Raw genomic sequence first — 27732 nt, 5'->3', positions numbered from 1 at the left:
TGGGCAGGGAGAGGCTGGGGGATGGAAGGGAAAAGTGAGGGAAAATAGCACAGGGACCGCAGAGTTGAAGTCGGGCCACTGCACTGTGGTCAGTCAGTGACATGGGCACAAAGCCACTCCCCTCATGCTGGGGAGACAGGCCTCAGGAGAAACCAAACGTGCTGACACCTTGATCTTGAGTGGCTGGCCTCCAAAACTGAGAAGATAGACCTGTCTTGGTCATGACCCCGCAAGGGCTACGTGGTTAGGGCTGTTTTAGCAGACCAACACAAAAGGTCCTATAGAAAACTCACAGCTGGGGTGTTGCGGTGGCCACCCTCATGTTTGTTTTTCTTATGTTGCATGAACGGAAGCAAATTATTCAGAATGGTGAACTTCTCAGTTGCATCATGTGTGGGTCAGAAACTATATTTGCTGGAGAGGCTTTTCTAAGAGAGGTGTTGGCGAATGTACCAGGCTCCCTCAGGAAGTATTCCATGAGGCGGAATGACCGCTTGTTAGAAATGTCAGGGGACTCCAGCCTAGATCCCGTGTTTGGACAGAAAAACGTGTGTGTTCCCTTTGATCCTGATGGTGTCTGTACAAATGGGTTGCGCATTGGTTGAAGAACAGAGTTCAGTAGAATATACATACATGTAGACCTCTTACTACGGTAAAAACGTGCATGGTCAACTATTTCTCAGCTTTGCTGATTGGATGGCTTACTGAGGGGGAAAAAAATGGGAGTAAATATTCAAACGGCAGAGGTCAGTTATAGGACCTCCGAAAGGTGGAATGGTGCCCAACTCAGATTCCAGAGCCCCCAAAGTGAGACCGTATTAGCAGGAATTAACTTGTGCCAAAGTGTCAAACCTACGGTGTGCAAAGCGGCCATCTCAATTTGATAAAGCCTAAACAAAGAAATAAATCCAAACCCGATAGAATCGGGATGATTTGCTGTTGGTATCAGGAAAATGGTTTTCAGGGCGCAAACTGCAGCGGCAAAACGGGGAGCCCCGGAAGTGAATTGCCGCCTGCCTGCACCACCTCCTTAGTTCACCCTTCAACTAGAGGGAGACCAGCCTCGGGCGGAACGGTGGGCGGAGGAGAAAGGGGTCGGGGGAGTGGGCCACCCCTATGCGGGTGCCGGGTTGTGCTCCAAGAACCACGTGGAGGCTCAGGCTACCCCCTGAGGACTGGGAGCCAACACCCGAACCCCTCGGGTTGAGGCCCCACCCCTCCAGAGGCCTCCCTTTCCCGGGTACCCAGGCTTCTTCAGCTGCAAGGATCGCACCCCCACCCCGCACAGGCCCCCCGCGGGACACCCGCGCAAGCGGCGCAGACGCTGGGAGAGGCCAGGGCAGTTCCAAGGCACAGGCCTCGGATCGGAGTACCCGCGGATCCTGAAGGGCAAACGCTGGGATGCCCTGGGATGGGGAGGGTCTCAGCCGCTTCGGTCGCCACTCGGGCCCCAAAGGGACGCGCGGAACCTTCGCGGGGACCGAGGGCTGACATGTCGCGGGCCCGCCGCGTGGGTTGGAGGCCGCCTGGCCGCGGGGCAGGCAGGTGCAGGCGCGCGGGATTCTGATTGGTCCCGGTGCCGCGGGAGCCGGAGGCGGGGCGCGGGCGGGGGTCTGGCGCTGCCGAGGCTTCCCTCTGGCTAGCGCAGTGGCGGCGCAGAGGTCGCGCACAGTTGCGGGTCAGATCTGTGCAGGGAGGCGGCAGAAGCGGGAAGGAAGCTGCCAGAGAAGCCCCGTAGGTAAGCGCGGGAGCCCGCGGGCCAGGGAGGGTCCGCCGCGCCGGGAACCCCCGCGACCTCGGGGCACGACCGAGAGCCCGGAGGTGGGGTAGGTCGCGCGGGGACCCGCTGCCACGCCGCGAGGTGCCCGAGAGTGAAAACGCATAGGCCCCGGCAAAAGTGCGGGTCCAGCAGGAGACGCGGGGATGCTTCGGACTTAGTGGCCAAGGTTCCGGCGCAATCCCGGCCAGGCCGCCCCTCCCCCGCCGTCCACCCGCGCGGCGCCTCGGGGCGCTGCCGCGGGTTGCGCGCGGCGGGTAGGGGGGTGGGTGGTGATGCCAGTGGGGGCCGGGAGGGGGGTTCCCGCAGGGAGGGGGATGGAGGAGGGGAGGCCCCGCTGCCCCGCGGCCCCGCGGCTCAGGCACCGCCGCGTCCGCTCCTGATTGCAGGCGCCTGTGAGCCGGGTGCGGTGCCTGGACGAAAGATGCATCATGGAATGAACCGGAGCCCGGGAGACGGATTTCTGGAGAAGCAGCAGCAGCAGCAGCCGCTGCCCCCTCGCAGGCTGCTGGCCGTGGTCCTGTAGATCCAGCTGGCTCTGTGCTTCGGCCCCGCACAGCTTACGGGCGGTGAGTGACCTCAGGGTCCACGGCGCGGGGGTGGGCGCCAACAGGAGACCACCCTCCGCCGGGACCCCCGGCGTTTCTCCGATGCCTGCGCGCGGCGCGCCCAGGGTGCATGCACAGCCCCATGGTGCCTGGAGCTGCCCAGCGGCCCGCAGCCAGGCTCCTCCGAATGGGGCAAAATGAGCGGGCCCATTACCCTCACTTGGGCCGCGGGCGAGCCAGAGAGAGGGAGAGGGCACTTCTGAGCCGAGCGCGTGTTTGTGGGCCTGTGCATGGTGTCGGAACCCTCAGTGGACAGGGACCAGGTGTCAGCTGTCAGATAGAAGCCGGGTCAGGTTGCCCCCCCCCGCCCCCCACCCATCCTCCTTGTGAGTGTGAAATGTCTGAGGAACAGGCTAGTCTGGCAGAGGGACGGGTCTGTCGGGAAGTTCACTTTCTCTTACCTCTGGAGGTGCTGAGTTCCTGCACTGCTGTGCGGGTGTATGGGGGCCGGGCTGGGGCACAGAGGGTCCCGTCAGGGGTGCTTCTGGGGGATGGCTTTGTATCTCCATGTCTGATTTCCAGGGGAATGCAGTCGAGTGCATCCGTGGGAAGTGGGAGCTGGCTGAAAGAAAATGCAGAGCCTTGGTCCCCATCCGTGGCTGACCCTCTGTGTTTTGGGATCTGGGGGAGGGAGCTCTGTCTGCCTTGGTGGAGGAGAGGGAGGGAGGGAGTCCTGGCTGCATTTGGGAGCTGATTGCTGTCCCTTCCGGATTTCTGAGAGAGCTTGCTCATGTGCCCCTGTGAAAGGGCAGACTCCTATGTTTCCCAGCTGAACTACTGTTCATATATAAATAAGTGATAATTGGTGGAAAAGCAGGTATTGATTGCTATGGATAAACCATTTCCCATTTAAAATATTGCTGTTCAGAGAGTGAAGGGGAACAAGGAGAGACATGAGTGGAAAACTAGTAAAGGGGGGTGGGGAGGGACCGCAGAGGAATCCAGGTCTCAGGCATTGTGCGGAAAGATCTGGACATCTGGAGCATGGGGGAGCTTTTGGGGCGTGCACGTCTCAGGATTCGTGAGCGGATACTTGCTTCATCCTAGGGACCCATTTTGGCTTTCTCTGGTTTTCTAACAGGGGGTGACTTTTGGGTGCTCTTAGTTCTATAGAAATGTGTCTGAGGTAGGTGTCCTTTTCACAGAGGACATGGTCAAATGGGAGGTCAGGGCAGCCACTGTGCCGTCTGAGGGGATCTGGTTGTCCCCTCTGTGCTGCTCCAGAGTTAGCTCTGCTTCTGGGGTGTGTGGGAGCATGGGCAGGAGGGCACAAATGGGGCTGGGCCTCCTCCTTCCTTCATCGCTTCCTCCCGGTTCTAGCCTCGACCCCTCCAACCAGGTCCATGCCATCCTTCCATCTCCTCCATCCATTTCTTCCGCATAGGTGACGGATCGTTGGCCTTAGGCTTCCCTTCTTGACCACTTTCCTCAGGCTGGAACCTGGACATGCCAGGGATCCGGCTACAGCTATATGCACGAAGACGTATTCTTAGGGGGAGGGCAGAGCAACGATGCAGAAGGTATCGGGGCACCTGAGTGACTGTGGAGCAGAGATGCTGAGAGAGAAGAGTCACCAGTCCAAGTGACTGTGTACTGGATCGCTGCATTACACTGACTTAGCCTGGACTTCACCTCCATCCATCCTCCACCCATTCCCCAATTTATGATTTATATTTATTATATATCTATCATATTACATATTTATTATTCTGCCCAGCACTTAACAGCTCCAGACAGACCCAGTGCTTTCCTTTGTTGGCTTCTTGTGTCTTCCTTCACCGGAACGTAAGTTCTCAAAGGGCACAGAAGTTTTGTGTTCTGTGATCACTTTCTCATCCTGTTCACAGCTGGTGCTCAACTAACACATCCTGAGGGAAATACTGCTGGCCACTGAAAGTGAAATCATAATTTTTCCCCCCAAAAGAGATTCACTACGTTTTGAAAAATGTCTCATAGTGGGCAGGGAGAGGCTGGGGGATGGAAGGGAAAAGTGAGGGAAAATAGCACAGGGACCGCAGAGTTGAAGTCGGGCCACTGCACTGTGGTCAGTCAGTGACATGGGCACAAAGCCACTCCCCTCATGCTGGGGAGACAGGCCTCAGGAGAAACCAAACGTGCTGACACCTTGATCTTGAGTGGCTGGCCTCCAAAACTGAGAAGATAGACCTGTCTTGGTCATGACCCCGCAAGGGCTACGTGGTTAGGGCTGTTTTAGCAGACCAACACAAAAGGTCCTATAGAAAACTCACAGCTGGGGTGTTGCGGTGGCCACCCTCATGTTTGTTTTTCTTATGTTCCATGAACAGAAGCAAATTATTCAGAATAACTTCTCTGTTGCATCATGTGTGGGTCAGAAACTATATTTGCTGGAGAGGCTTTTCTAAGAGAGGTGTTGGCGAATGTACCAGGCTCCCTCAGGAAGTATTCCATGAGGCGGAATGACCGCTTATTAGAAATGTCAGGGGACTCCAGCCTAGATCCCGTGTTTGGACAGAAAAACGTGTGTGTTCCTTTTGATCCTGATGGTGTCTGTACAAATGGGTTGCGCATTGGTTGAAGAACAGAGTTCAGTAGAATATACATACATGTAGACCTCTTACTACGGTAAAAACGTGCATGGTCAACTATTTCTCAGCTTTGCTGATTTGATGGCTTACTGAGGGGGAAAAAAATGGGAGTAAATATTCAAACGGCAGAGGTCAGTTATAGGACCTCCGAAAGGTGGAATGGTGCCCAACTCAGATTCCAGAGCCCCCAAAGTGAGACCGTATTAGCAGGAATTAACTTGTGCCAAAGTGTCAAACCTACGGTGTGCAAAGCGGCCATCTCAATTTGATAAAGCCTAAACAAAGAAATAAATCCAAACCCGATAGAATCGGGATGATTTGCTGTTGGTATCAGGAAAATGGTTTTCAGGGCGCAAACTGCAGCGGCAAAACGGGGAGCCCCGGAAGTGAATTGCCGCCTGCCTGCACCACCTCCTTAGTTCACCCTTCAACTAGAGGGAGACCAGCCTCGGGCGGAACGGTGGGCGGAGGAGAAAGGGGTCGGGGGAGTGGGCCACCCCTATGCGGGTGCCGGGTTGTGCTCCAAGAACCACGTGGAGGCTCAGGCTACCCCCTGAGGACTGGGAGCCAACACCCGAACCCCTCGGGTTGAGGCCCCACCCCTCCAGAGGCCTCCCTTTCCCGGGTACCCAGGCTTCTTCAGCTGCAAGGATCGCACCCCCACCCCGCACAGGCCCCCCGCGGGACACCCGCGCAAGCGGCGCAGACGCTGGGAGAGGCCAGGGCAGTTCCAAGGCACAGGCCTCGGATCGGAGTACCCGCGGATCCTGAAGGGCAAACGCTGGGATGCCCTGGGATGGGGAGGGTCTCAGCCGCTTCGGTCGCCACTCGGGCCCCAAAGGGACGCGCGGAACCTTCGCGGGGACCGAGGGCTGACATGTCGCGGGCCCGCCGCGTGGGTTGGAGGCCGCCTGGCCGCGGGGCAGGCAGGTGCAGGCGCGCGGGATTCTGATTGGTCCCGGTGCCGCGGGAGCCGGAGGCGGGGCGCGGGCGGGGGTCTGGCGCTGCCGAGGCTTCCCTCTGGCTAGCGCAGTGGCGGCGCAGAGGTCGCGCACAGTTGCGGGTCAGATCTGTGCAGGGAGGCGGCAGAAGCGGGAAGGAAGCTGCCAGAGAAGCCCCGTAGGTAAGCGCGGGAGCCCGCGGGCCAGGGAGGGTCCGCCGCGCCGGGAACCCCCGCGACCTCGGGGCACGACCGAGAGCCCGGAGGTGGGGTAGGTCGCGCGGGGACCCGCTGCCACGCCGCGAGGTGCCCGAGAGTGAAAACGCATAGGCCCCGGCAAAAGTGCGGGTCCAGCAGGAGACCCGGGGATGCTTCGGACTTAGTGGCCAAGGTTCCGGCGCAATCCCGGCCAGGCCGCCCCTCCCCCGCCGTCCACCCACGCGGCGCCTCGGGGCGCTGCCGCGGGTTGCGCGCGGCGGGTAGGGGGGTGGGTGGTGATGCCAGTGGGGGCCGGGAGGGGGGTTCCCGCAGGGAGGGGGATGGAGGAGGGGAGGCCCCGCTGCCCCGCGGCCCCGCGGCTCAGGCACCGCCGCATCCGCTCCTGATTGCAGGCGCCTGTGAGCCGGGTGCGGTGCCTGGACGAAAGATGCATCATGGAATGAACCGGAGCCCGGGAGACGGATTTCTGGAGAAGCAGCAGCAGCAGCAGCCGCTGCCCCCTCGCAGGCTGCTGGCCGTGGTCCTGTAGATCCAGCTGGCTCTGTGCTTCGGCCCCGCACAGCTTACGGGCGGTGAGTGACCTCAGGGTCCACGGCGCGGGGGTGGGCGCCAACAGGAGACCACCCTCCGCCGGGACCCCCGGCGTTTCTCCGATGCCTGCGCGCGGCGCGCCCAGGGTGCATGCACAGCCCCATGGTGCCTGGAGCTGCCCAGCGGCCCGCAGCCAGGCTCCTCCGAATGGGGCAAAATGAGCGGGCCCATTACCCTCACTTGGGCCGCGGGGGAGCCAGAGAGAGGGAGAGGGCACTTCTGAGCCGAGCGCGTGTTTGTGGGCCTGTGCATGGTGTCGGAACCCTCAGTGGACAGGGACCAGGTGTCAGCTGTCAGATAGAAGCCGGGTCAGGTTGCCCCCCCCCCCCGCCCCCCACCCATCCTCCTTGTGAGTGTGAAATGTCTGAGGAACAGGCTAGTCTGGCAGAGGGACGGGTCTGTCGGGAAGTTCACTTTCTCTTACCTCTGGAGGTGCTGAGTTCCTGCACTGCTGTGCGGGTGTATGGGGGCCGGGCTGGGGCACAGAGGGTCCCGTCAGGGGTGCTTCTGGGGGATGGCTTTGTATCTCCATGTCTGATTTCCAGGGGAATGCAGTCGAGTGCATCCGTGGGAAGTGGGAGCTGGCTGAAAGAAAATGCAGAGCCTTGGTCCCCATCCGTGGCTGACCCTCTGTGTTTTGGGATCTGGGGGAGGGAGCTCTGTCTGCCTTGGTGGAGGAGAGGGAGGGAGGGAGTCCTGGCTGCATTTGGGAGCTGATTGCTGTCCCTTCCGGATTTCTGAGAGAGCTTGCTCATGTGCCCCTGTGAAAGGGCAGACTCCTATGTTTCCCAGCTGAACTACTGTTCATATATAAATAAGTGATAATTGGTGGAAAAGCAGGTATTGATTGCTATGGATAAACCATTTCCCATTTAAAATATTGCTGTTCAGAGAGTGAAGGGGAACAAGGAGAGACATGAGTGGAAAACTAGTAAAGGGGGGTGGGGAGGGACCGCAGAGGAATCCAGGTCTCAGGCATTGTGCGGAAAGATCTGGACATCTGGAGCATGGGGGAGCTTTTGGGGCGTGCACGTCTCAGGATTCGTGAGCGGATACTTGCTTCATCCTAGGGACCCATTTTGGCTTTCTCTGGTTTTCTAACAGGGGGTGACTTTTGGGTGCTCTTAGTTCTATAGAAATGTGTCTGAGGTAGGTGTCCTTTTCACAGAGGACATGGTCAAATGGGAGGTCAGGGCAGCCACTGTGCCGTCTGAGGGGATCTGGTTGGCCCCTCTGTGCTGCTCCAGAGTTAGCTCTGCTTCTGGGGTGTGTGGGAGCATGGGCAGGAGGGCACAAATGGGGCTGGGCCTCCTCCTTCCTTCATCGCTTCCTCCCGGTTCTAGCCTCGACCCCTCCAACCAGGTCCATGCCATCCTTCCATCTCCTCCATCCATTTCTTCCGCATAGGTGACGGATCGTTGGCCTTAGGCTTCCCTTCTTGACCACTTTCCTCAGGCTGGAACCTGGACATGCCAGGGATCCGGCTACAGCTATATGCACGAAGACGTTATCTTAGGGGGAGGGCAGAGCAACGATGCAGAAGGTATCGGGGCACCTGAGTGACTGTGGAGCAGAGATGCTGAGAGAGAAGAGTCACCAGTCCAAGTGACTGTGTACTGGATCGCTGCATTACACTGACTTAGCCTGGACTTCACCTCCATCCATCCTCCACCCATTCCCCAATTTATGATTTATATTTATTATATATCTATCATATTACATATTTATTATTCTGCCCAGCACTTAACAGCTCCAGACAGACCCAGTGCTTTCCTTTGTTGGCTTCTTGTGTCTTCCTTCACCGGAACGTAAGTTCTCAAAGGGCACAGAAGTTTTGTGTTCTGTGATCACTTTCTCATCCTGTTCACAGCTGGTGCTCAACTAACACATCCTGAGGGAAATACTGCTGGCCACTGAAAGTGAAATCATAATTTTTCCCCCCAAAAGAGATTCACTACGTTTTGAAAAATGTCTCATAGTGGGCAGGGAGAGGCTGGGGGATGGAAGGGAAAAGTGAGGGAAAATAGCACAGGGACCGCAGAGTTGAAGTCGGGCCACTGCACTGTGGTCAGTCAGTGACATGGGCACAAAGCCACTCCCCTCATGCTGGGGAGACAGGCCTCAGGAGAAACCAAACGTGCTGACACCTTGATCTTGAGTGGCTGGCCTCCAAAACTGAGAAGATAGACCTGTCTTGGTCATGACCCCGCAAGGGCTACGTGGTTAGGGCTGTTTTAGCAGACCAACACAAAAGGTCCTATAGAAAACTCACAGCTGGGGTGTTGCGGTGGCCACCCTCATGTTTGTTTTTCTTATGTTCCATGAACAGAAGCAAATTATTCAGAATAACTTCTCTGTTGCATCATGTGTGGGTCAGAAACTATATTTGCTGGAGAGGCTTTTCTAAGAGAGGTGTTGGCGAATGTACCAGGCTCCCTCAGGAAGTATTCCATGAGGCGGAATGACCGCTTATTAGAAATGTCAGGGGACTCCAGCCTAGATCCCGTGTTTGGACAGAAAAACGTGTGTGTTCCTTTTGATCCTGATGGTGTCTGTACAAATGGGTTGCGCATTGGTTGAAGAACAGAGTTCAGTAGAATATACATACATGTAGACCTCTTACTACGGTAAAAACGTGCATGGTCAACTATTTCTCAGCTTTGCTGATTTGATGGCTTACTGAGGGGGAAAAAAATGGGAGTAAATATTCAAACGGCAGAGGTCAGTTATAGGACCTCCGAAAGGTGGAATGGTGCCCAACTCAGATTCCAGAGCCCCCAAAGTGAGACCGTATTAGCAGGAATTAACTTGTGCCAAAGTGTCAAACCTACGGTGTGCAAAGCGGCCATCTCAATTTGATAAAGCCTAAACAAAGAAATAAATCCAAACCCGATAGAATCGGGATGATTTGCTGTTGGTATCAGGAAAATGGTTTTCAGGGCGCAAACTGCAGCGGCAAAACGGGGAGCCCCGGAAGTGAATTGCCGCCTGCCTGCACCACCTCCTTAGTTCACCCTTCAACTAGAGGGAGACCAGCCTCGGGCGGAACGGTGGGCGGAGGAGAAAGGGGTCGGGGGAGTGGGCCACCCCTATGCGGGTGCCGGGTTGTGCTCCAAGAACCACGTGGAGGCTCAGGCTACCCCCTGAGGACTGGGAGCCAACACCCGAACCCCTCGGGTTGAGGCCCCACCCCTCCAGAGGCCTCCCTTTCCCGGGTACCCAGGCTTCTTCAGCTGCAAGGATCGCACCCCCACCCCGCACAGGCCCCCCGCGGGACACCCGCGCAAGCGGCGCAGACGCTGGGAGAGGCCAGGGCAGTTCCAAGGCACAGGCCTCGGATCGGAGTACCCGCGGATCCTGAAGGGCAAACGCTGGGATGCCCTGGGATGGGGAGGGTCTCAGCCGCTTCGGTCGCCACTCGGGCCCCAAAGGGACGCGCGGAACCTTCGCGGGGACCGAGGGCTGACATGTCGCGGGCCCGCCGCGTGGGTTGGAGGCCGCCTGGCCGCGGGGCAGGCAGGTGCAGGCGCGCGGGATTCTGATTGGTCCCGGTGCCGCGGGAGCCGGAGGCGGGGCGCGGGCGGGGGTCTGGCGCTGCCGAGGCTTCCCTCTGGCTAGCGCAGTGGCGGCGCAGAGGTCGCGCACAGTTGCGGGTCAGATCTGTGCAGGGAGGCGGCAGAAGCGGGAAGGAAGCTGCCAGAGAAGCCCCGTAGGTAAGCGCGGGAGCCCGCGGGCCAGGGAGGGTCCGCCGCGCCGGGAACCCCCGCGACCTCGGGGCACGACCGAGAGCCCGGAGGTGGGGTAGGTCGCGCGGGGACCCGCTGCCACGCCGCGAGGTGCCCGAGAGTGAAAACGCATAGGCCCCGGCAAAAGTGCGGGTCCAGCAGGAGACGCGGGGATGCTTCGGACTTAGTGGCCAAGGTTCCGGCGCAATCCCGGCCAGGCCGCCCCTCCCCCGCCGTCCACCCGCGCGGCGCCTCGGGGCGCTGCCGCGGGTTGCGCGCGGCGGGTAGGGGGCTGGGTGGTGATGCCAGTGGGGGCCGGGAGGGGGGTTCCCGCAGGGAGGGGGATGGAGGAGGGGAGGCCCCGCTGCCCCGCGGCCCCGCGGCTCAGGCACCGCCGCGTCCGCTCCTGATTGCAGGCGCCTGTGAGCCGGGTGCGGTGCCTGGACGAAAGATGCATCATGGAATGAACCGGAGCCCGGGAGACGGATTTCTGGAGAAGCAGCAGCAGCAGCAGCCGCTGCCCCCTCGCAGGCTGCTGGCCGTGGTCCTGTAGATCCAGGTGGCTCTGTGCTTCGGCCCCGCACAGCTTACGGGCGGTGAGTGACCTCAGGGTCCACGGCGCGGGGGTGGGCGCCAACAGGAGACCACCCTCCGCCGGGACCCCCGGTGTTTCTCCGATGCCTGCGCGCGGCGCGCCCAGGGTGCATGCACAGCCCCATGGTGCCTGGAGCTGCCCAGCGGCCCGCAGCCAGGCTCCTCCGAATGGGGCAAAATGAGCGGGCCCATTACCCTCACTTGGGCCGCGGGCGAGCCAGAGAGAGGGAGAGGGCACTTCTGAGTCGAGCGCGTGTTTGTGGGCCTGTGCATGGTGTCGGAACCCTCAGTGGACAGGGACCAGGTGTCAGCTGTCAGATAGAAGCCGGGTCAGGTTGCCCCCCCCCCCCGCCCCCCACCCATCCTCCTTGTGAGTGTGAAATGTCTGAGGAACAGGCTAGTCTGGCAGAGGGACGGGTCTGTCGGGAAGTTCACTTTCTCTTACCTCTGGAGGTGCTGAGTTCCTGCACTGCTGTGCGGGTGTATGGGGGCCGGGCTGGGGCACAGAGGGTCCCGTCAGGGGTGCTTCTGGGGGATGGCTTTGTATCTCCATGTCTGATTTCCAGGGGAATGCAGTCGAGTGCATCCGTGGGAAGTGGGAGCTGGCTGAAAGAAAATGCAGAGCCTTGGTCCCCATCCGTGGCTGACCCTCTGTGTTTTGGGATCTGGGGGAGGGAGCTCTGTCTGCCTTGGTGGAGGAGAGGGAGGGAGGGAGTCCTGGCTGCATTTGGGAGCTGATTGCTGTCCCTTCCGGATTTCTGAGAGAGCTTGCTCATGTGCCCCTGTGAAAGGGCAGACTCCTATGTTTCCCAGCTGAACTACTGTTCATATATAAATAAGTGATAATTGGTGGAAAAGCAGGTATTGATTGCTATGGATAAACCATTTCCCATTTAAAATATTGCTGTTCAGAGAGTGAAGGGGAACAAGGAGAGACATGAGTGGAAAACTAGTAAAGGGGGGTGGGGAGGGACCGCAGAGGAATCCAGGTCTCAGGCATTGTGCGGAAAGATCTGGACATCTGGAGCATGGGGGAGCTTTTGGGGCGTGCACGTCTCAGGATTCGTGAGCGGATACTTGCTTCATCCTAGGGACCCATTTTGGCTTTCTCTGGTTTTCTAACAGGGGGTGACTTTTGGGTGCTCTTAGTTCTATAGAAATGTGTCTGAGGTAGGTGTCCTTTTCACAGAGGACATGGTCAAATGGGAGGTCAGGGCAGCCACTGTGCCGTCTGAGGGGATCTGGTTGGCCCCTCTGTGCTGCTCCAGAGTTAGCTCTGCTTCTGGGGTGTGTGGGAGCATGGGCAGGAGGGCACAAATGGGGCTGGGCCTCCTCCTTCCTTCATCGCTTCCTCCCGGTTCTAGCCTCGACCCCTCCAACCAGGTCCATGCCATCCTTCCATCTCCTCCATCCATTTCTTCCGCATAGGTGACGGATCGTTGGCCTTAGGCTTCCCTTCTTGACCACTTTCCTCAGGCTGGAACCTGGACATGCCAGGGATCCGGCTACAGCTATATGCACGAAGACGTTATCTTAGGGGGAGGGCAGAGCAACGATGCAGAAGGTATCGGGGCACCTGAGTGACTGTGGAGCAGAGATGCTGAGAGAGAAGAGTCACCAGTCCAAGTGACTGTGTACTGGATCGCTGCATTACACTGACTTAGCCTGGACTTCACCTCCATCCATCCTCCACCCATTCCCCAATTTATGATTTATATTTATTATATATCTATCATATTACATATTTATTATTCTGCCCAGCACTTAACAGCTCCAGACAGACCCAGTGCTTTCCTTTGTTGGCTTCTTGTGTCTTCCTTCACCGGAACGTAAGTTCTCAAAGGGCACAGAAGTTTTGTGTTCTGTGATCACTTTCTCATCCTGTTCACAGCTGGTGCTCAACTAACACATCCTGAGGGAAATACTGCTGGCCACTGAAAGTGAAATCATAATTTTTCCCCCCAAAAGAGATTCACTACGTTTTGAAAAATGTCTCATAGTGGGCAGGGAGAGGCTGGGGGATGGAAGGGAAAAGTGAGGGAAAATAGCACAGGGACCGCAGAGTTGAAGTCGGGCCACTGCACTGTGGTCAGTCAGTGACATGGGCACAAAGCCACTCCCCTCATGCTGGGGAGACAGGCCTCAGGAGAAACCAAACGTGCTGACACCTTGATCTTGAGTGGCTGGCCTCCAAAACTGAGAAGATAGACCTGTCTTGGTCATGACCCCGCAAGGGCTACGTGGTTAGGGCTGTTTTAGCAGACCAACACAAAAGGTCCTATAGAAAACTCACAGCTGGGGTGTTGCGGTGGCCACCCTCATGTTTGTTTTTCTTATGTTCCATGAACAGAAGCAAATTATTCAGAATAACTTCTCTGTTGCATCATGTGTGGGTCAGAAACTATATTTGCTGGAGAGGCTTTTCTAAGAGAGGTGTTGGCGAATGTACCAGGCTCCCTCAGGAAGTATTCCATGAGGCGGAATGACCGCTTATTAGAAATGTCAGGGGACTCCAGCCTAGATCCCGTGTTTGGACAGAAAAACGTGTGTGTTCCTTTTGATCCTGATGGTGTCTGTACAAATGGGTTGCGCATTGGTTGAAGAACAGAGTTCAGTAGAATATACATACATGTAGACCTCTTACTACGGTAAAAACGTGCATGGTCAACTATTTCTCAGCTTTGCTGATTTGATGGCTTACTGAGGGGGAAAAAAATGGGAGTAAATATTCAAACGGCAGAGGTCAGTTATAGGACCTCCGAAAGGTGGAATGGTGCCCAACTCAGATTCCAGAGCCCCCAAAGTGAGACCGTATTAGCAGGAATTAACTTGTGCCAAAGTGTCAAACCTACGGTGTGCAAAGCGGCCATCTCAATTTGATAAAGCCTAAACAAAGAAATAAATCCAAACCCGATAGAATCGGGATGATTTGCTGTTGGTATCAGGAAAATGGTTTTCAGGGCGCAAACTGCAGCGGCAAAACGGGGAGCCCCGGAAGTGAATTGCCGCCTGCCTGCACCACCTCCTTAGTTCACCCTTCAACTAGAGGGAGACCAGCCTCGGGCGGAACGGTGGGCGGAGGAGAAAGGGGTCGGGGGAGTGGGCCACCCCTATGCGGGTGCCGGGTTGTGCTCCAAGAACCACGTGGAGGCTCAGGCTACCCCCTGAGGACTGGGAGCCAACACCCGAACCCCTCGGGTTGAGGCCCCACCCCTCCAGAGGCCTCCCTTTCCCGGGTACCCAGGCTTCTTCAGCTGCAAGGATCGCACCCCCACCCCGCACAGGCCCCCCGCGGGACACCCGCGCAAGCGGCGCAGACGCTGGGAGAGGCCAGGGCAGTTCCAAGGCACAGGCCTCGGATCGGAGTACCCGCGGATCCTGAAGGGCAAACGCTGGGATGCCCTGGGATGGGGAGGGTCTCAGCCGCTTCGGTCGCCACTCGGGCCCCAAAGGGACGCGCGGAACCTTCGCGGGGACCGAGGGCTGACATGTCGCGGGCCCGCCGCGTGGGTTGGAGGCCGCCTGGCCGCGGGGCAGGCAGGTGCAGGCGCGCGGGATTCTGATTGGTCCCGGTGCCGCGGGAGCCGGAGGCGGGGCGCGGGCGGGGGTCTGGCGCTGCCGAGGCTTCCCTCTGGCTAGCGCAGTGGCGGCGCAGAGGTCGCGCACAGTTGCGGGTCAGATCTGTGCAGGGAGGCGGCAGAAGCGGGAAGGAAGCTGCCAGAGAAGCCCCGTAGGTAAGCGCGGGAGCCCGCGGGCCAGGGAGGGTCCGCCGCGCCGGGAACCCCCGCGACCTCGGGGCACGACCGAGAGCCCGGAGGTGGGGTAGGTCGCGCGGGGACCCGCTGCCACGCCGCGAGGTGGCCGAGAGTGAAAACGCATAGGCCCCGGCAAAAGTGCGGGTCCAGCAGGAGACGCGGGGATGCTTCGGACTTAGTGGCCAAGGTTCCGGCGCAATCCCGGCCAGGCCGCCCCTCCCCCGCCGTCCACCCGCGCGGCGCCTCGGGGCGCTGCCGCGGGTTGCGCGCGGCGGGTAGGGGGGTGGGTGGTGATGCCAGTGGGGGCCGGGAGGGGGGTTCCCGCAGGGAGGGGGATGGAGGAGGGGAGGCCCCGCTGCCCCGCGGCCCCGCGGCTCAGGCACCGCCGCGTCCGCTCCTGATTGCAGGCGCCTGTGAGCCGGGTGCGGTGCCTGGACGAAAGATGCATCATGGAATGAACCGGAGCCCGGGAGACGGATTTCTGGAGAAGCAGCAGCAGCAGCAGCCGCTGCCCCCTCGCAGGCTGCTGGCCGTGGTCCTGTAGATCCAGCTGGCTCTGTGCTTCGGCCCCGCACAGCTTACGGGCGGTGAGTGACCTCAGGGTCCACGGCGCGGGGGTGGGCGCCAACAGGAGACCACCCTCCGCCGGGACCCCCGGCGTTTCTCCGATGCCTGCGCGCGGCGCGCCCAGGGTGCATGCACAGCCCCATGGTGCCTGGAGCTGCCCAGCGGCCCGCAGCCAGGCTCCTCCGAATGGGGCAAAATGAGCGGGCCCATTACCCTCACTTGGGCCGCGGGCGAGCCAGAGAGAGGGAGAGGGCACTTCTGAGCCGAGCGCGTGTTTGTGGGCCTGTGCATGGTGTCGGAACCCTCAGTGGACAGGGACCAGGTGTCAGCTGTCAGATAGAAGCCGGGTCAGGTTGCCCCCCCCCCGCCCCCCACCCATCCTCCTTGTGAGTGTGAAATGTCTGAGGAACAGGCTAGTCTGGCAGAGGGACGGGTCTGTCGGGAAGTTCACTTTCTCTTACCTCTGGAGGTGCTGAGTTCCTGCACTGCTGTGCGGGTGTATGGGGGCCGGGCTGGGGCACAGAGGGTCCCGTCAGGGGTGCTTCTGGGGGATGGCTTTGTATCTCCATGTCTGATTTCCAGGGGAATGCAGTCGAGTGCATCCGTGGGAAGTGGGAGCTGGCTGAAAGAAAATGCAGAGCCTTGGTCCCCATCCGTGGCTGACCCTCTGTGTTTTGGGATCTGGGGGAGGGAGCTCTGTCTGCCTTGGTGGAGGAGAGGGAGGGAGGGAGTCCTGGCTGCATTTGGGAGCTGATTGCTGTCCCTTCCGGATTTCTGAGAGAGCTTGCTCATGTGCCCCTGTGAAAGGGCAGACTCCTATGTTTCCCAGCTGAACTACTGTTCATATATAAATAAGTGATAATTGGTGGAAAAGCAGGTATTGATTGCTATGGATAAACCATTTCCCATTTAAAATATTGCTGTTCAGAGAGTGAAGGGGAACAAGGAGAGACATGAGTGGAAAACTAGTAAAGGGGGGTGGGGAGGGACCGCAGAGGAATCCAGGTCTCAGGCATTGTGCGGAAAGATCTGGACATCTGGAGCATGGGGGAGCTTTTGGGGCGTGCACGTCTCAGGATTCGTGAGCGGATACTTGCTTCATCCTAGGGACCCATTTTGGCTTTCTCTGGTTTTCTAACAGGGGGTGACTTTTGGGTGCTCTTAGTTCTATAGAAATGTGTCTGAGGTAGGTGTCCTTTTCACAGAGGACATGGTCAAATGGGAGGTCAGGGCAGCCACTGTGCCGTCTGAGGGGATCTGGTTGGCCCCTCTGTGCTGCTCCAGAGTTAGCTCTGCTTCTGGGGTGTGTGGGAGCATGGGCAGGAGGGCACAAATGGGGCTGGGCCTCCTCCTTCCTTCATCGCTTCCTCCCGGTTCTAGCCTCGACCCCTCCAACCAGGTCCATGCCATCCTTCCATCTCCTCCATCCATTTCTTCCGCATAGGTGACGGATCGTTGGCCTTAGGCTTCCCTTCTTGACCACTTTCCTCAGGCTGGAACCTGGACATGCCAGGGATCCGGCTACAGCTATATGCACGAAGACGTTATCTTAGGGGGAGGGCAGAGCAACGATGCAGAAGGTATCGGGGCACCTGAGTGACTGTGGAGCAGAGATGCTGAGAGAGAAGAGTCACCAGTCCAAGTGACTGTGTACTGGATCGCTGCATTACACTGACTTAGCCTGGACTTCACCTCCATCCATCCTCCACCCATTCCCCAATTTATGATTTATATTTATTATATATCTATCATATTACATATTTATTATTCTGCCCAGCACTTAACAGCTCCAGACAGACCCAGTGCTTTCCTTTGTTGGCTTCTTGTGTCTTCCTTCACCGGAACGTAAGTTCTCAAAGGGCACAGAAGTTTTGTGTTCTGTGATCACTTTCTCATCCTGTTCACAGCTGGTGCTCAACTAACACATCCTGAGGGAAATACTGCTGGCCACTGAAAGTGAAATCATAATTTTTCCCCCCAAAAGAGATTCACTACGTTTTGAAAAATGTCTCATAGTGGGCAGGGAGAGGCTGGGGGATGGAAGGGAAAAGTGAGGGAAAATAGCACAGGGACCGCAGAGTTGAAGTCGGGCCACTGCACTGTGGTCAGTCAGTGACATGGGCACAAAGCCACTCCCCTCATGCTGGGGAGACAGGCCTCAGGAGAAACCAAACGTGCTGACACCTTGATCTTGAGTGGCTGGCCTCCAAAACTGAGAAGATAGACCTGTCTTGGTCATGACCCCGCAAGGGCTACGTGGTTAGGGCTGTTTTAGCAGACCAACACAAAAGGTCCTATAGAAAACTCACAGCTGGGGTGTTGCGGTGGCCACCCTCATGTTTGTTTTTCTTATGTTCCATGAACAGAAGCAAATTATTCAGAATAACTTCTCTGTTGCATCATGTGTGGGTCAGAAACTATATTTGCTGGAGAGGCTTTTCTAAGAGAGGTGTTGGCGAATGTACCAGGCTCCCTCAGGAAGTATTCCATGAGGCGGAATGACCGCTTATTAGAAATGTCAGGGGACTCCAGCCTAGATCCCGTGTTTGGACAGAAAAACGTGTGTGTTCCTTTTGATCCTGATGGTGTCTGTACAAATGGGTTGCGCATTGGTTGAAGAACAGAGTTCAGTAGAATATACATACATGTAGACCTCTTACTACGGTAAAAACGTGCATGGTCAACTATTTCTCAGCTTTGCTGATTTGATGGCTTACTGAGGGGGAAAAAAATGGGAGTAAATATTCAAACGGCAGAGGTCAGTTATAGGACCTCCGAAAGGTGGAATGGTGCCCAACTCAGATTCCAGAGCCCCCAAAGTGAGACCGTATTAGCAGGAATTAACTTGTGCCAAAGTGTCAAACCTACGGTGTGCAAAGCGGCCATCTCAATTTGATAAAGCCTAAACAAAGAAATAAATCCAAACCCGATAGAATCGGGATGATTTGCTGTTGGTATCAGGAAAATGGTTTTCAGGGCGCAAACTGCAGCGGCAAAACGGGGAGCCCCGGAAGTGAATTGCCGCCTGCCTGCACCACCTCCTTAGTTCACCCTTCAACTAGAGGGAGACCAGCCTCGGGCGGAACGGTGGGCGGAGGAGAAAGGGGTCGGGGGAGTGGGCCACCCCTATGCGGGTGCCGGGTTGTGCTCCAAGAACCACGTGGAGGCTCAGGCTACCCCCTGAGGACTGGGAGCCAACACCCGAACCCCTCGGGTTGAGGCCCCACCCCTCCAGAGGCCTCCCTTTCCCGGGTACCCAGGCTTCTTCAGCTGCAAGGATCGCACCCCCACCCCGCACAGGCCCCCCGCGGGACACCCGCGCAAGCGGCGCAGACGCTGGGAGAGGCCAGGGCAGTTCCAAGGCACAGGCCTCGGATCGGAGTACCCGCGGATCCTGAAGGGCAAACGCTGGGATGCCCTGGGATGGGGAGGGTCTCAGCCGCTTTGGTCGCCACTCGGGCCCCAAAGGGACGCGCGGAACCTTCGCGGGGACCGAGGGCTGACATGTCGCGGGCCCGCCGCGTGGGTTGGAGGCCGCCTGGCCGCGGGGCAGGCAGGTGCAGGCGCGCGGGATTCTGATTGGTCCCGGTGCCGCGGGAGCCGGAGGCGGGGCGCGGGCGGGGGTCTGGCGCTGCCGAGGCTTCCCTCTGGCTAGCGCAGTGGCGGCGCAGAGGTCGCGCACAGTTGCGGGTCAGATCTGTGCAGGGAGGCGGCAGAAGCGGGAAGGAAGCTGCCAGAGAAGCCCCGTAGGTAAGCGCGGGAGCCCGCGGGCCAGGGAGGGTCCGCCGCGCCGGGAACCCCCGCGACCTCGGGGCACGACCGAGAGCCCGGAGGTGGGGTAGGTCGCGCGGGGACCCGCTGCCACGCCGCGAGGTGCCCGAGAGTGAAAACGCATAGGCCCCGGCAAAAGTGCGGGTCCAGCAGGAGACCCGGGGATGCTTCGGACTTAGTGGCCAAGGTTCCGGCGCAATCCCGGCCAGGCCGCCCCTCCCCCGCCGTCCACCCGCGCGGCGCCTCGGGGCGCTGCCGCGGGTTGCGCGCGGCGGGTAGGGGGGTGGGTGGTGATGCCAGTGGGGGCCGGGAGGGGGGTTCCCGCAGGGAGGGGGATGGAGGAGGGGAGGCCCCGCTGCCCCGCGGCCCCGCGGCTCAGGCACCGCCGCGTCCGCTCCTGATTGCAGGCGCCTGTGAGCCGGGTGCGGTGCCTGGACGAAAGATGCATCATGGAATGAACCGGAGCCCGGGAGACGGATTTCTGGAGAAGCAGCAGCAGCAGCAGCCGCTGCCCCCTCGCAGGCTGCTGGCCGTGGTCCTGTAGATCCAGCTGGCTCTGTGCTTCGGCCCCGCACAGCTTACGGGCGGTGAGTGACCTCAGGGTCCACGGCGCGGGGGTGGGCGCCAACAGGAGACCACCCTCCGCCGGGACCCCCGGCGTTTCTCCGATGCCTGCGCGCGGCGCGCCCAGGGTGCATGCACAGCCCCATGGTGCCTGGAGCTGCCCAGCGGCCCGCAGCCAGGCTCCTCCGAATGGGGCAAAATGAGCGGGCCCATTACCCTCACTTGGGCCGCGGGGGAGCCAGAGAGAGGGAGAGGGCACTTCTGAGCCGAGCGCGTGTTTGTGGGCCTGTGCATGGTGTCGGAACCCTCAGTGGACAGGGACCAGGTGTCAGCTGTCAGATAGAAGCCGGGTCAGGTTGCCCCCCCCCCCCCCGCCCCCCACCCATCCTCCTTGTGAGTGTGAAATGTCTGAGGAACAGGCTAGTCTGGCAGAGGGACGGGTCTGTCGGGAAGTTCACTTTCTCTTACCTCTGGAGGTGCTGAGTTCCTGCACTGCTGTGCGGGTGTATGGGGGCCGGGCTGGGGCACAGAGGGTCCCGTCAGGGGTGCTTCTGGGGGATGGCTTTGTATCTCCATGTCTGATTTCCAGGGGAATGCAGTCGAGTGCATCCGTGGGAAGTGGGAGCTGGCTGAAAGAAAATGCAGAGCCTTGGTCCCCATCCGTGGCTGACCCTCTGTGTTTTGGGATCTGGGGGAGGGAGCTCTGTCTGCCTTGGTGGAGGAGAGGGAGGGAGGGAGTCCTGGCTGCATTTGGGAGCTGATTGCTGTCCCTTCCGGATTTCTGAGAGAGCTTGCTCATGTGCCCCTGTGAAAGGGCAGACTCCTATGTTTCCCAGCTGAACTACTGTTCATATATAAATAAGTGATAATTGGTGGAAAAGCAGGTATTGATTGCTATGGATAAACCATTTCCCATTTAAAATATTGCTGTTCAGAGAGTGAAGGGGAACAAGGAGAGACATGAGTGGAAAACTAGTAAAGGGGGGTGGGGAGGGACCGCAGAGGAATCCAGGTCTCAGGCATTGTGCGGAAAGATCTGGACATCTGGAGCATGGGGGAGCTTTTGGGGCGTGCACGTCTCAGGATTCGTGAGCGGATACTTGCTTCATCCTAGGGACCCATTTTGGCTTTCTCTGGTTTTCTAACAGGGGGTGACTTTTGGGTGCTCTTAGTTCTATAGAAATGTGTCTGAGGTAGGTGTCCTTTTCACAGAGGACATGGTCAAATGGGAGGTCAGGGCAGCCACTGTGCCGTCTGAGGGGATCTGGTTGGCCCCTCTGTGCTGCTCCAGAGTTAGCTCTGCTTCTGGGGTGTGTGGGAGCATGGGCAGGAGGGCACAAATGGGGCTGGGCCTCCTCCTTCCTTCATCGCTTCCTCCCGGTTCTAGCCTCGACCCCTCCAACCAGGTCCATGCCATCCTTCCATCTCCTCCATCCATTTCTTCCGCATAGGTGACGGATCGTTGGCCTTAGGCTTCCCTTCTTGACCACTTTCCTCAGGCTGGAACCTGGACATGCCAGGGATCCGGCTACAGCTATATGCACGAAGACGTTATCTTAGGGGGAGGGCAGAGCAACGATGCAGAAGGTATCGGGGCACCTGAGTGACTGTGGAGCAGAGATGCTGAGAGAGAAGAGTCACCAGTCCAAGTGACTGTGTACTGGATCGCTGCATTACACTGACTTAGCCTGGACTTCACCTCCATCCATCCTCCACCCATTCCCCAATTTATGATTTATATTTATTATATATCTATCATATTACATATTTATTATTCTGCCCAGCACTTAACAGCTCCAGACAGACCCAGTGCTTTCCTTTGTTGGCTTCTTGTGTCTTCCTTCACCGGAACGTAAGTTCTCAAAGGGCACAGAAGTTTTGTGTTCTGTGATCACTTTCTCATCCTGTTCACAGCTGGTGCTCAACTAACACATCCTGAGGGAAATACTGCTGGCCACTGAAAGTGAAATCATAATTTTTCCCCCCAAAAGAGATTCACTACGTTTTGAAAAATGTCTCATAGTGGGCAGGGAGAGGCTGGGGGATGGAAGGGAAAAGTGAGGGAAAATAGCACAGGGACCGCAGAGTTGAAGTCGGGCCACTGCACTGTGGTCAGTCAGTGACATGGGCACAAAGCCACTCCCCTCATGCTGGGGAGACAGGCCTCAGGAGAAACCAAACGTGCTGACACCTTGATCTTGAGTGGCTGGCCTCCAAAACTGAGAAGATAGACCTGTCTTGGTCATGACCCCGCAAGGGCTACGTGGTTAGGGCTGTTTTAGCAGACCAACACAAAAGGTCCTATAGAAAACTCACAGCTGGGGTGTTGCGGTGGCCACCCTCATGTTTGTTTTTCTTATGTTCCATGAACGGAAGCAAATTATTCAGAATAACTTCTCTGTTGCATCATGTGTGGGTCAGAAACTATATTTGCTGGAGAGGCTTTTCTAAGAGAGGTGTTGGCGAATGGACCAGGCTCCCTCAGGAAGTATTCCATGAGGCGGAATGACCGCTTATTAGAAATGTCAGGGGACTCCAGCCTAGATCCCGTGTTTGGACAGAAAAACGTGTGTGTTCCTTTTGATCCTGATGGTGTCTGTACAAATGGGTTGCGCATTGGTTGAAGAACAGAGTTCAGTAGAATATACATACATGTAGACCTCTTACTACGGTAAAAACGTGCATGGTCAACTATTTCTCAGCTTTGCTGAATGGATGGCTTACTGAGGGGGAAAAAAATGGGAGTAAATATTCAAACGGCAGAGGTCAGTTATAGGACCTCCGAAAGGTGGAATGGTGCCCAACTCAGATTCCAGAGCCCCCAAAGTGAGACCGTATTAGCAGGAATTAACTTGTGCCAAAGTGTCAAACCTACGGTGTGCAAAGCGGCCATCTCAATTTGATAAAGCCTAAACAAAGAAATAAATCCAAACCCGATAGAATCGGGATGATTTGCTGTTGGTATCAGGAAAATGGTTTTCAGGGCGCAAACTGCAGCGGCAAAACGGGGAGCCCCGGAAGTGAATTGCCGCCTGCCTGCACCACCTCCTTAGTTCACCCTTCAACTAGAGGGAGACCAGCCTCGGGCGGAACGGTGGGCGGAGGAGAAAGGGGTCGGGGGAGTGGGCCACCCCTATGCGGGTGCCGGGTTGTGCTCCAAGAACCACGTGGAGGCTCAGGCTACCCCCTGAGGACTGGGAGCCAACACCCGAACCCCTCGGGTTGAGGCCCCACCCCTCCAGAGGCCTCCCTTTCCCGGGTACCCAGGCTTCTTCAGCTGCAAGGATCGCACCCCCACCCCGCACAGGCCCCCCGCGGGACACCCGCGCAAGCGGCGCAGACGCTGGGAGAGGCCAGGGCAGTTCCAAGGCACAGGCCTCGGATCGGAGTACCCGCGGATCCTGAAGGGCAAACGCTGGGATGCCCTGGGATGGGGAGGGTCTCAGCCGCTTCGGTCGCCACTCGGGCCCCAAAGGGACGCGCGGAACCTTCGCGGGGACCGAGGGCTGACATGTCGCGGGCCCGCCGCGTGGGTTGGAGGCCGCCTGGCCGCGGGGCAGGCAGGTGCAGGCGCGCGGGATTCTGATTGGTCCCGGTGCCGCGGGAGCCGGAGGCGGGGCGCGGGCGGGGGTCTGGCGCTGCCGAGGCTTCCCTCTGGCTAGCGCAGTGGCGGCGCAGAGGTCGCGCACAGTTGCGGGTCAGATCTGTGCAGGGAGGCGGCAGAAGCGGGAAGGAAGCTGCCAGAGAAGCCCCGTAGGTAAGCGCGGGAGCCCGCGGGCCAGGGAGGGTCCGCCGCGCCGGGAACCCCCGCGACCTCGGGGCACGACCGAGAGCCCGGAGGTGGGGTAGGTCGCGCGGGGACCCGCTGCCACGCCGCGAGGTGCCCGAGAGTGAAAACGCATAGGCCCCGGCAAAAGTGCGGGTCCAGCAGGAGACGCGGGGATGCTTCGGACTTAGTGGCCAAGGTTCCGGCGCAATCCCGGCCAGGCCGCCCCTCCCCCGCCGTCCACCCGCGCGGCGCCTCGGGGCGCTGCCGCGGGTTGCGCGCGGCGGGTAGGGGGCTGGGTGGTGATGCCAGTGGGGGCCGGGAGGGGGGTTCCCGCAGGGAGGGGGATGGAGGAGGGGAGGCCCCGCTGCCCCGCGGCCCCGCGGCTCAGGCACCGCCGCGTCCGCTCCTGATTGCAGGCGCCTGTGAGCCGGGTGCGGTGCCTGGACGAAAGATGCATCATGGAATGAACCGGAGCCCGGGAGACGGATTTCTGGAGAAGCAGCAGCAGCAGCAGCCGCTGCCCCCTCGCAGGCTGCTGGCCGTGGTCCTGTAGATCCAGGTGGCTCTGTGCTTCGGCCCCGCACAGCTTACGGGCGGTGAGTGACCTCAGGGTCCACGGCGCGGGGGTGGGCGCCAACAGGAGACCACCCTCCGCCGGGACCCCCGGTGTTTCTCCGATGCCTGCGCGCGGCGCGCCCAGGGTGCATGCACAGCCCCATGGTGCCTGGAGCTGCCCAGCGGCCCGCAGCCAGGCTCCTCCGAATGGGGCAAAATGAGCGGGCCCATTACCCTCACTTGGGCCGCGGGCGAGCCAGAGAGAGGGAGAGGGCACTTCTGAGCCGAGCGCGTGTTTGTGGGCCTGTGCATGGTGTCGGAACCCTCAGTGGACAGGGACCAGGTGTCAGCTGTCAGATAGAAGCCGGGTCAGGTTGCCCCCCCCCCCGCCCCCCACCCATCCTCCTTGTGAGTGTGAAATGTCTGAGGAACAGGCTAGTCTGGCAGAGGGACGGGTCTGTCGGGAAGTTCACTTTCTCTTACCTCTGGAGGTGCTGAGTTCCTGCACTGCTGTGCGGGTGTATGGGGGCCGGGCTGGGGCACAGAGGGTCCCGTCAGGGGTGCTTCTGGGGGATGGCTTTGTATCTCCATGTCTGATTTCCAGGGGAATGCAGTCGAGTGCATCCGTGGGAAGTGGGAGCTGGCTGAAAGAAAATGCAGAGCCTTGGTCCCCATCCGTGGCTGACCCTCTGTGTTTTGGGATCTGGGGGAGGGAGCTCTGTCTGCCTTGGTGGAGGAGAGGGAGGGAGGGAGTCCTGGCTGCATTTGGGAGCTGATTGCTGTCCCTTCCGGATTTCTGAGAGAGCTTGCTCATGTGCCCCTGTGAAAGGGCAGACTCCTATGTTTCCCAGCTGAACTACTGTTCATATATAAATAAGTGATAATTGGTGGAAAAGCAGGTATTGATTGCTATGGATAAACCATTTCCCATTTAAAATATTGCTGTTCAGAGAGTGAAGGGGAACAAGGAGAGACATGAGTGGAAAACTAGTAAAGGGGGGTGGGGAGGGACCGCAGAGGAATCCAGGTCTCAGGCATTGTGCGGAAAGATCTGGACATCTGGAGCATGGGGGAGCTTTTGGGGCGTGCACGTCTCAGGATTCGTGAGCGGATACTTGCTTCATCCTAGGGACCCATTTTGGCTTTCTCTGGTTTTCTAACAGGGGGTGACTTTTGGGTGCTCTTAGTTCTATAGAAATGTGTCTGAGGTAGGTGTCCTTTTCACAGAGGACATGGTCAAATGGGAGGTCAGGGCAGCCACTGTGCCGTCTGAGGGGATCTGGTTGGCCCCTCTGTGCTGCTCCAGAGTTAGCTCTGCTTCTGGGGTGTGTGGGAGCATGGGCAGGAGGGCACAAATGGGGCTGGGCCTCCTCCTTCCTTCATCGCTTCCTCCCGGTTCTAGCCTCGACCCCTCCAACCAGGTCCATGCCATCCTTCCATCTCCTCCATCCATTTCTTCCGCATAGGTGACGGATCGTTGGCCTTAGGCTTCCCTTCTTGACCACTTTCCTCAGGCTGGAACCTGGACATGCCAGGGATCCGGCTACAGCTATATGCACGAAGACGTTATCTTAGGGGGAGGGCAGAGCAACGATGCAGAAGGTATCGGGGCACCTGAGTGACTGTGGAGCAGAGATGCTGAGAGAGAAGAGTCACCAGTCCAAGTGACTGTGTACTGGATCGCTGCATTACACTGACTTAGCCTGGACTTCACCTCCATCCATCCTCCACCCATTCCCCAATTTATGATTTATATTTATTATATATCTATCATATTACATATTTATTATTCTGCCCAGCACTTAACAGCTCCAGACAGACCCAGTGCTTTCCTTTGTTGGCTTCTTGTGTCTTCCTTCACCGGAACGTAAGTTCTCAAAGGGCACAGAAGTTTTGTGTTCTGTGATCACTTTCTCATCCTGTTCACAGCTGGTGCTCAACTAACACATCCTGAGGGAAATACTGCTGGCCACTGAAAGTGAAATCATAATTTTTCCCCCCAAAAGAGATTCACTACGTTTTGAAAAATGTCTCATAGTGGGCAGGGAGAGGCTGGGGGATGGAAGGGAAAAGTGAGGGAAAATAGCACAGGGACCGCAGAGTTGAAGTCGGGCCACTGCACTGTGGTCAGTCAGTGACATGGGCACAAAGCCACTCCCCTCATGCTGGGGAGACAGGCCTCAGGAGAAACCAAACGTGCTGACACCTTGATCTTGAGTGGCTGGCCTCCAAAACTGAGAAGATAGACCTGTCTTGGTCATGACCCCGCAAGGGCTACGTGGTTAGGGCTGTTTTAGCAGACCAACACAAAAGGTCCTATAGAAAACTCACAGCTGGGGTGTTGCGGTGGCCACCCTCATGTTTGTTTTTCTTATGTTCCATGAACAGAAGCAAATTATTCAGAATAACTTCTCTGTTGCATCATGTGTGGGTCAGAAACTATATTTGCTGGAGAGGCTTTTCTAAGAGAGGTGTTGGCGAATGTACCAGGCTCCCTCAGGAAGTATTCCATGAGGCGGAATGACCGCTTATTAGAAATGTCAGGGGACTCCAGCCTAGATCCCGTGTTTGGACAGAAAAACGTGTGTGTTCCTTTTGATCCTGATGGTGTCTGTACAAATGGGTTGCGCATTGGTTGAAGAACAGAGTTCAGTAGAATATACATACATGTAGACCTCTTACTACGGTAAAAACGTGCATGGTCAACTATTTCTCAGCTTTGCTGATTTGATGGCTTACTGAGGGGGAAAAAAATGGGAGTAAATATTCAAACGGCAGAGGTCAGTTATAGGACCTCCGAAAGGTGGAATGGTGCCCAACTCAGATTCCAGAGCCCCCAAAGTGAGACCGTATTAGCAGGAATTAACTTGTGCCAAAGTGTCAAACCTACGGTGTGCAAAGCGGCCATCTCAATTTGATAAAGCCTAAACAAAGAAATAAATCCAAACCCGATAGAATCGGGATGATTTGCTGTTGGTATCAGGAAAATGGTTTTCAGGGCGCAAACTGCAGCGGCAAAACGGGGAGCCCCGGAAGTGAATTGCCGCCTGCCTGCACCACCTCCTTAGTTCACCCTTCAACTAGAGGGAGACCAGCCTCGGGCGGAACGGTGGGCGGAGGAGAAAGGGGTCGGGGGAGTGGGCCACCCCTATGCGGGTGCCGGGTTGTGCTCCAAGAACCACGTGGAGGCTCAGGCTACCCCCTGAGGACTGGGAGCCAACACCCGAACCCCTCGGGTTGAGGCCCCACCCCTCCAGAGGCCTCCCTTTCCCGGGTACCCAGGCTTCTTCAGCTGCAAGGATCGCACCCCCACCCCGCACAGGCCCCCCGCGGGACACCCGCGCAAGCGGCGCAGACGCTGGGAGAGGCCAGGGCAGTTCCAAGGCACAGGCCTCGGATCGGAGTACCCGCGGATCCTGAAGGGCAAACGCTGGGATGCCCTGGGATGGGGAGGGTCTCAGCCGCTTCGGTCGCCACTCGGGCCCCAAAGGGACGCGCGGAACCTTCGCGGGGACCGAGGGCTGACATGTCGCGGGCCCGCCGCGTGGGTTGGAGGCCGCCTGGCCGCGGGGCAGGCAGGTGCAGGCGCGCGGGATTCTGATTGGTCCCGGTGCCGCGGGAGCCGGAGGCGGGGCGCGGGCGGGGGTCTGGCGCTGCCGAGGCTTCCCTCTGGCTAGCGCAGTGGCGGCGCAGAGGTCGCGCACAGTTGCGGGTCAGATCTGTGCAGGGA

The sequence above is a fragment of the Mustela nivalis genome, assembly GCF_964662115.1.
Source record: "Mustela nivalis genome assembly, contig: HAP1_SCAFFOLD_1085, whole genome shotgun sequence".
NCBI lineage: Eukaryota > Metazoa > Chordata > Mammalia > Carnivora > Mustelidae > Mustela > Mustela nivalis.
The sequence above is the reverse complement of the archived record's forward strand: the minus strand, read 5'-3'. Positions refer to the sequence as shown.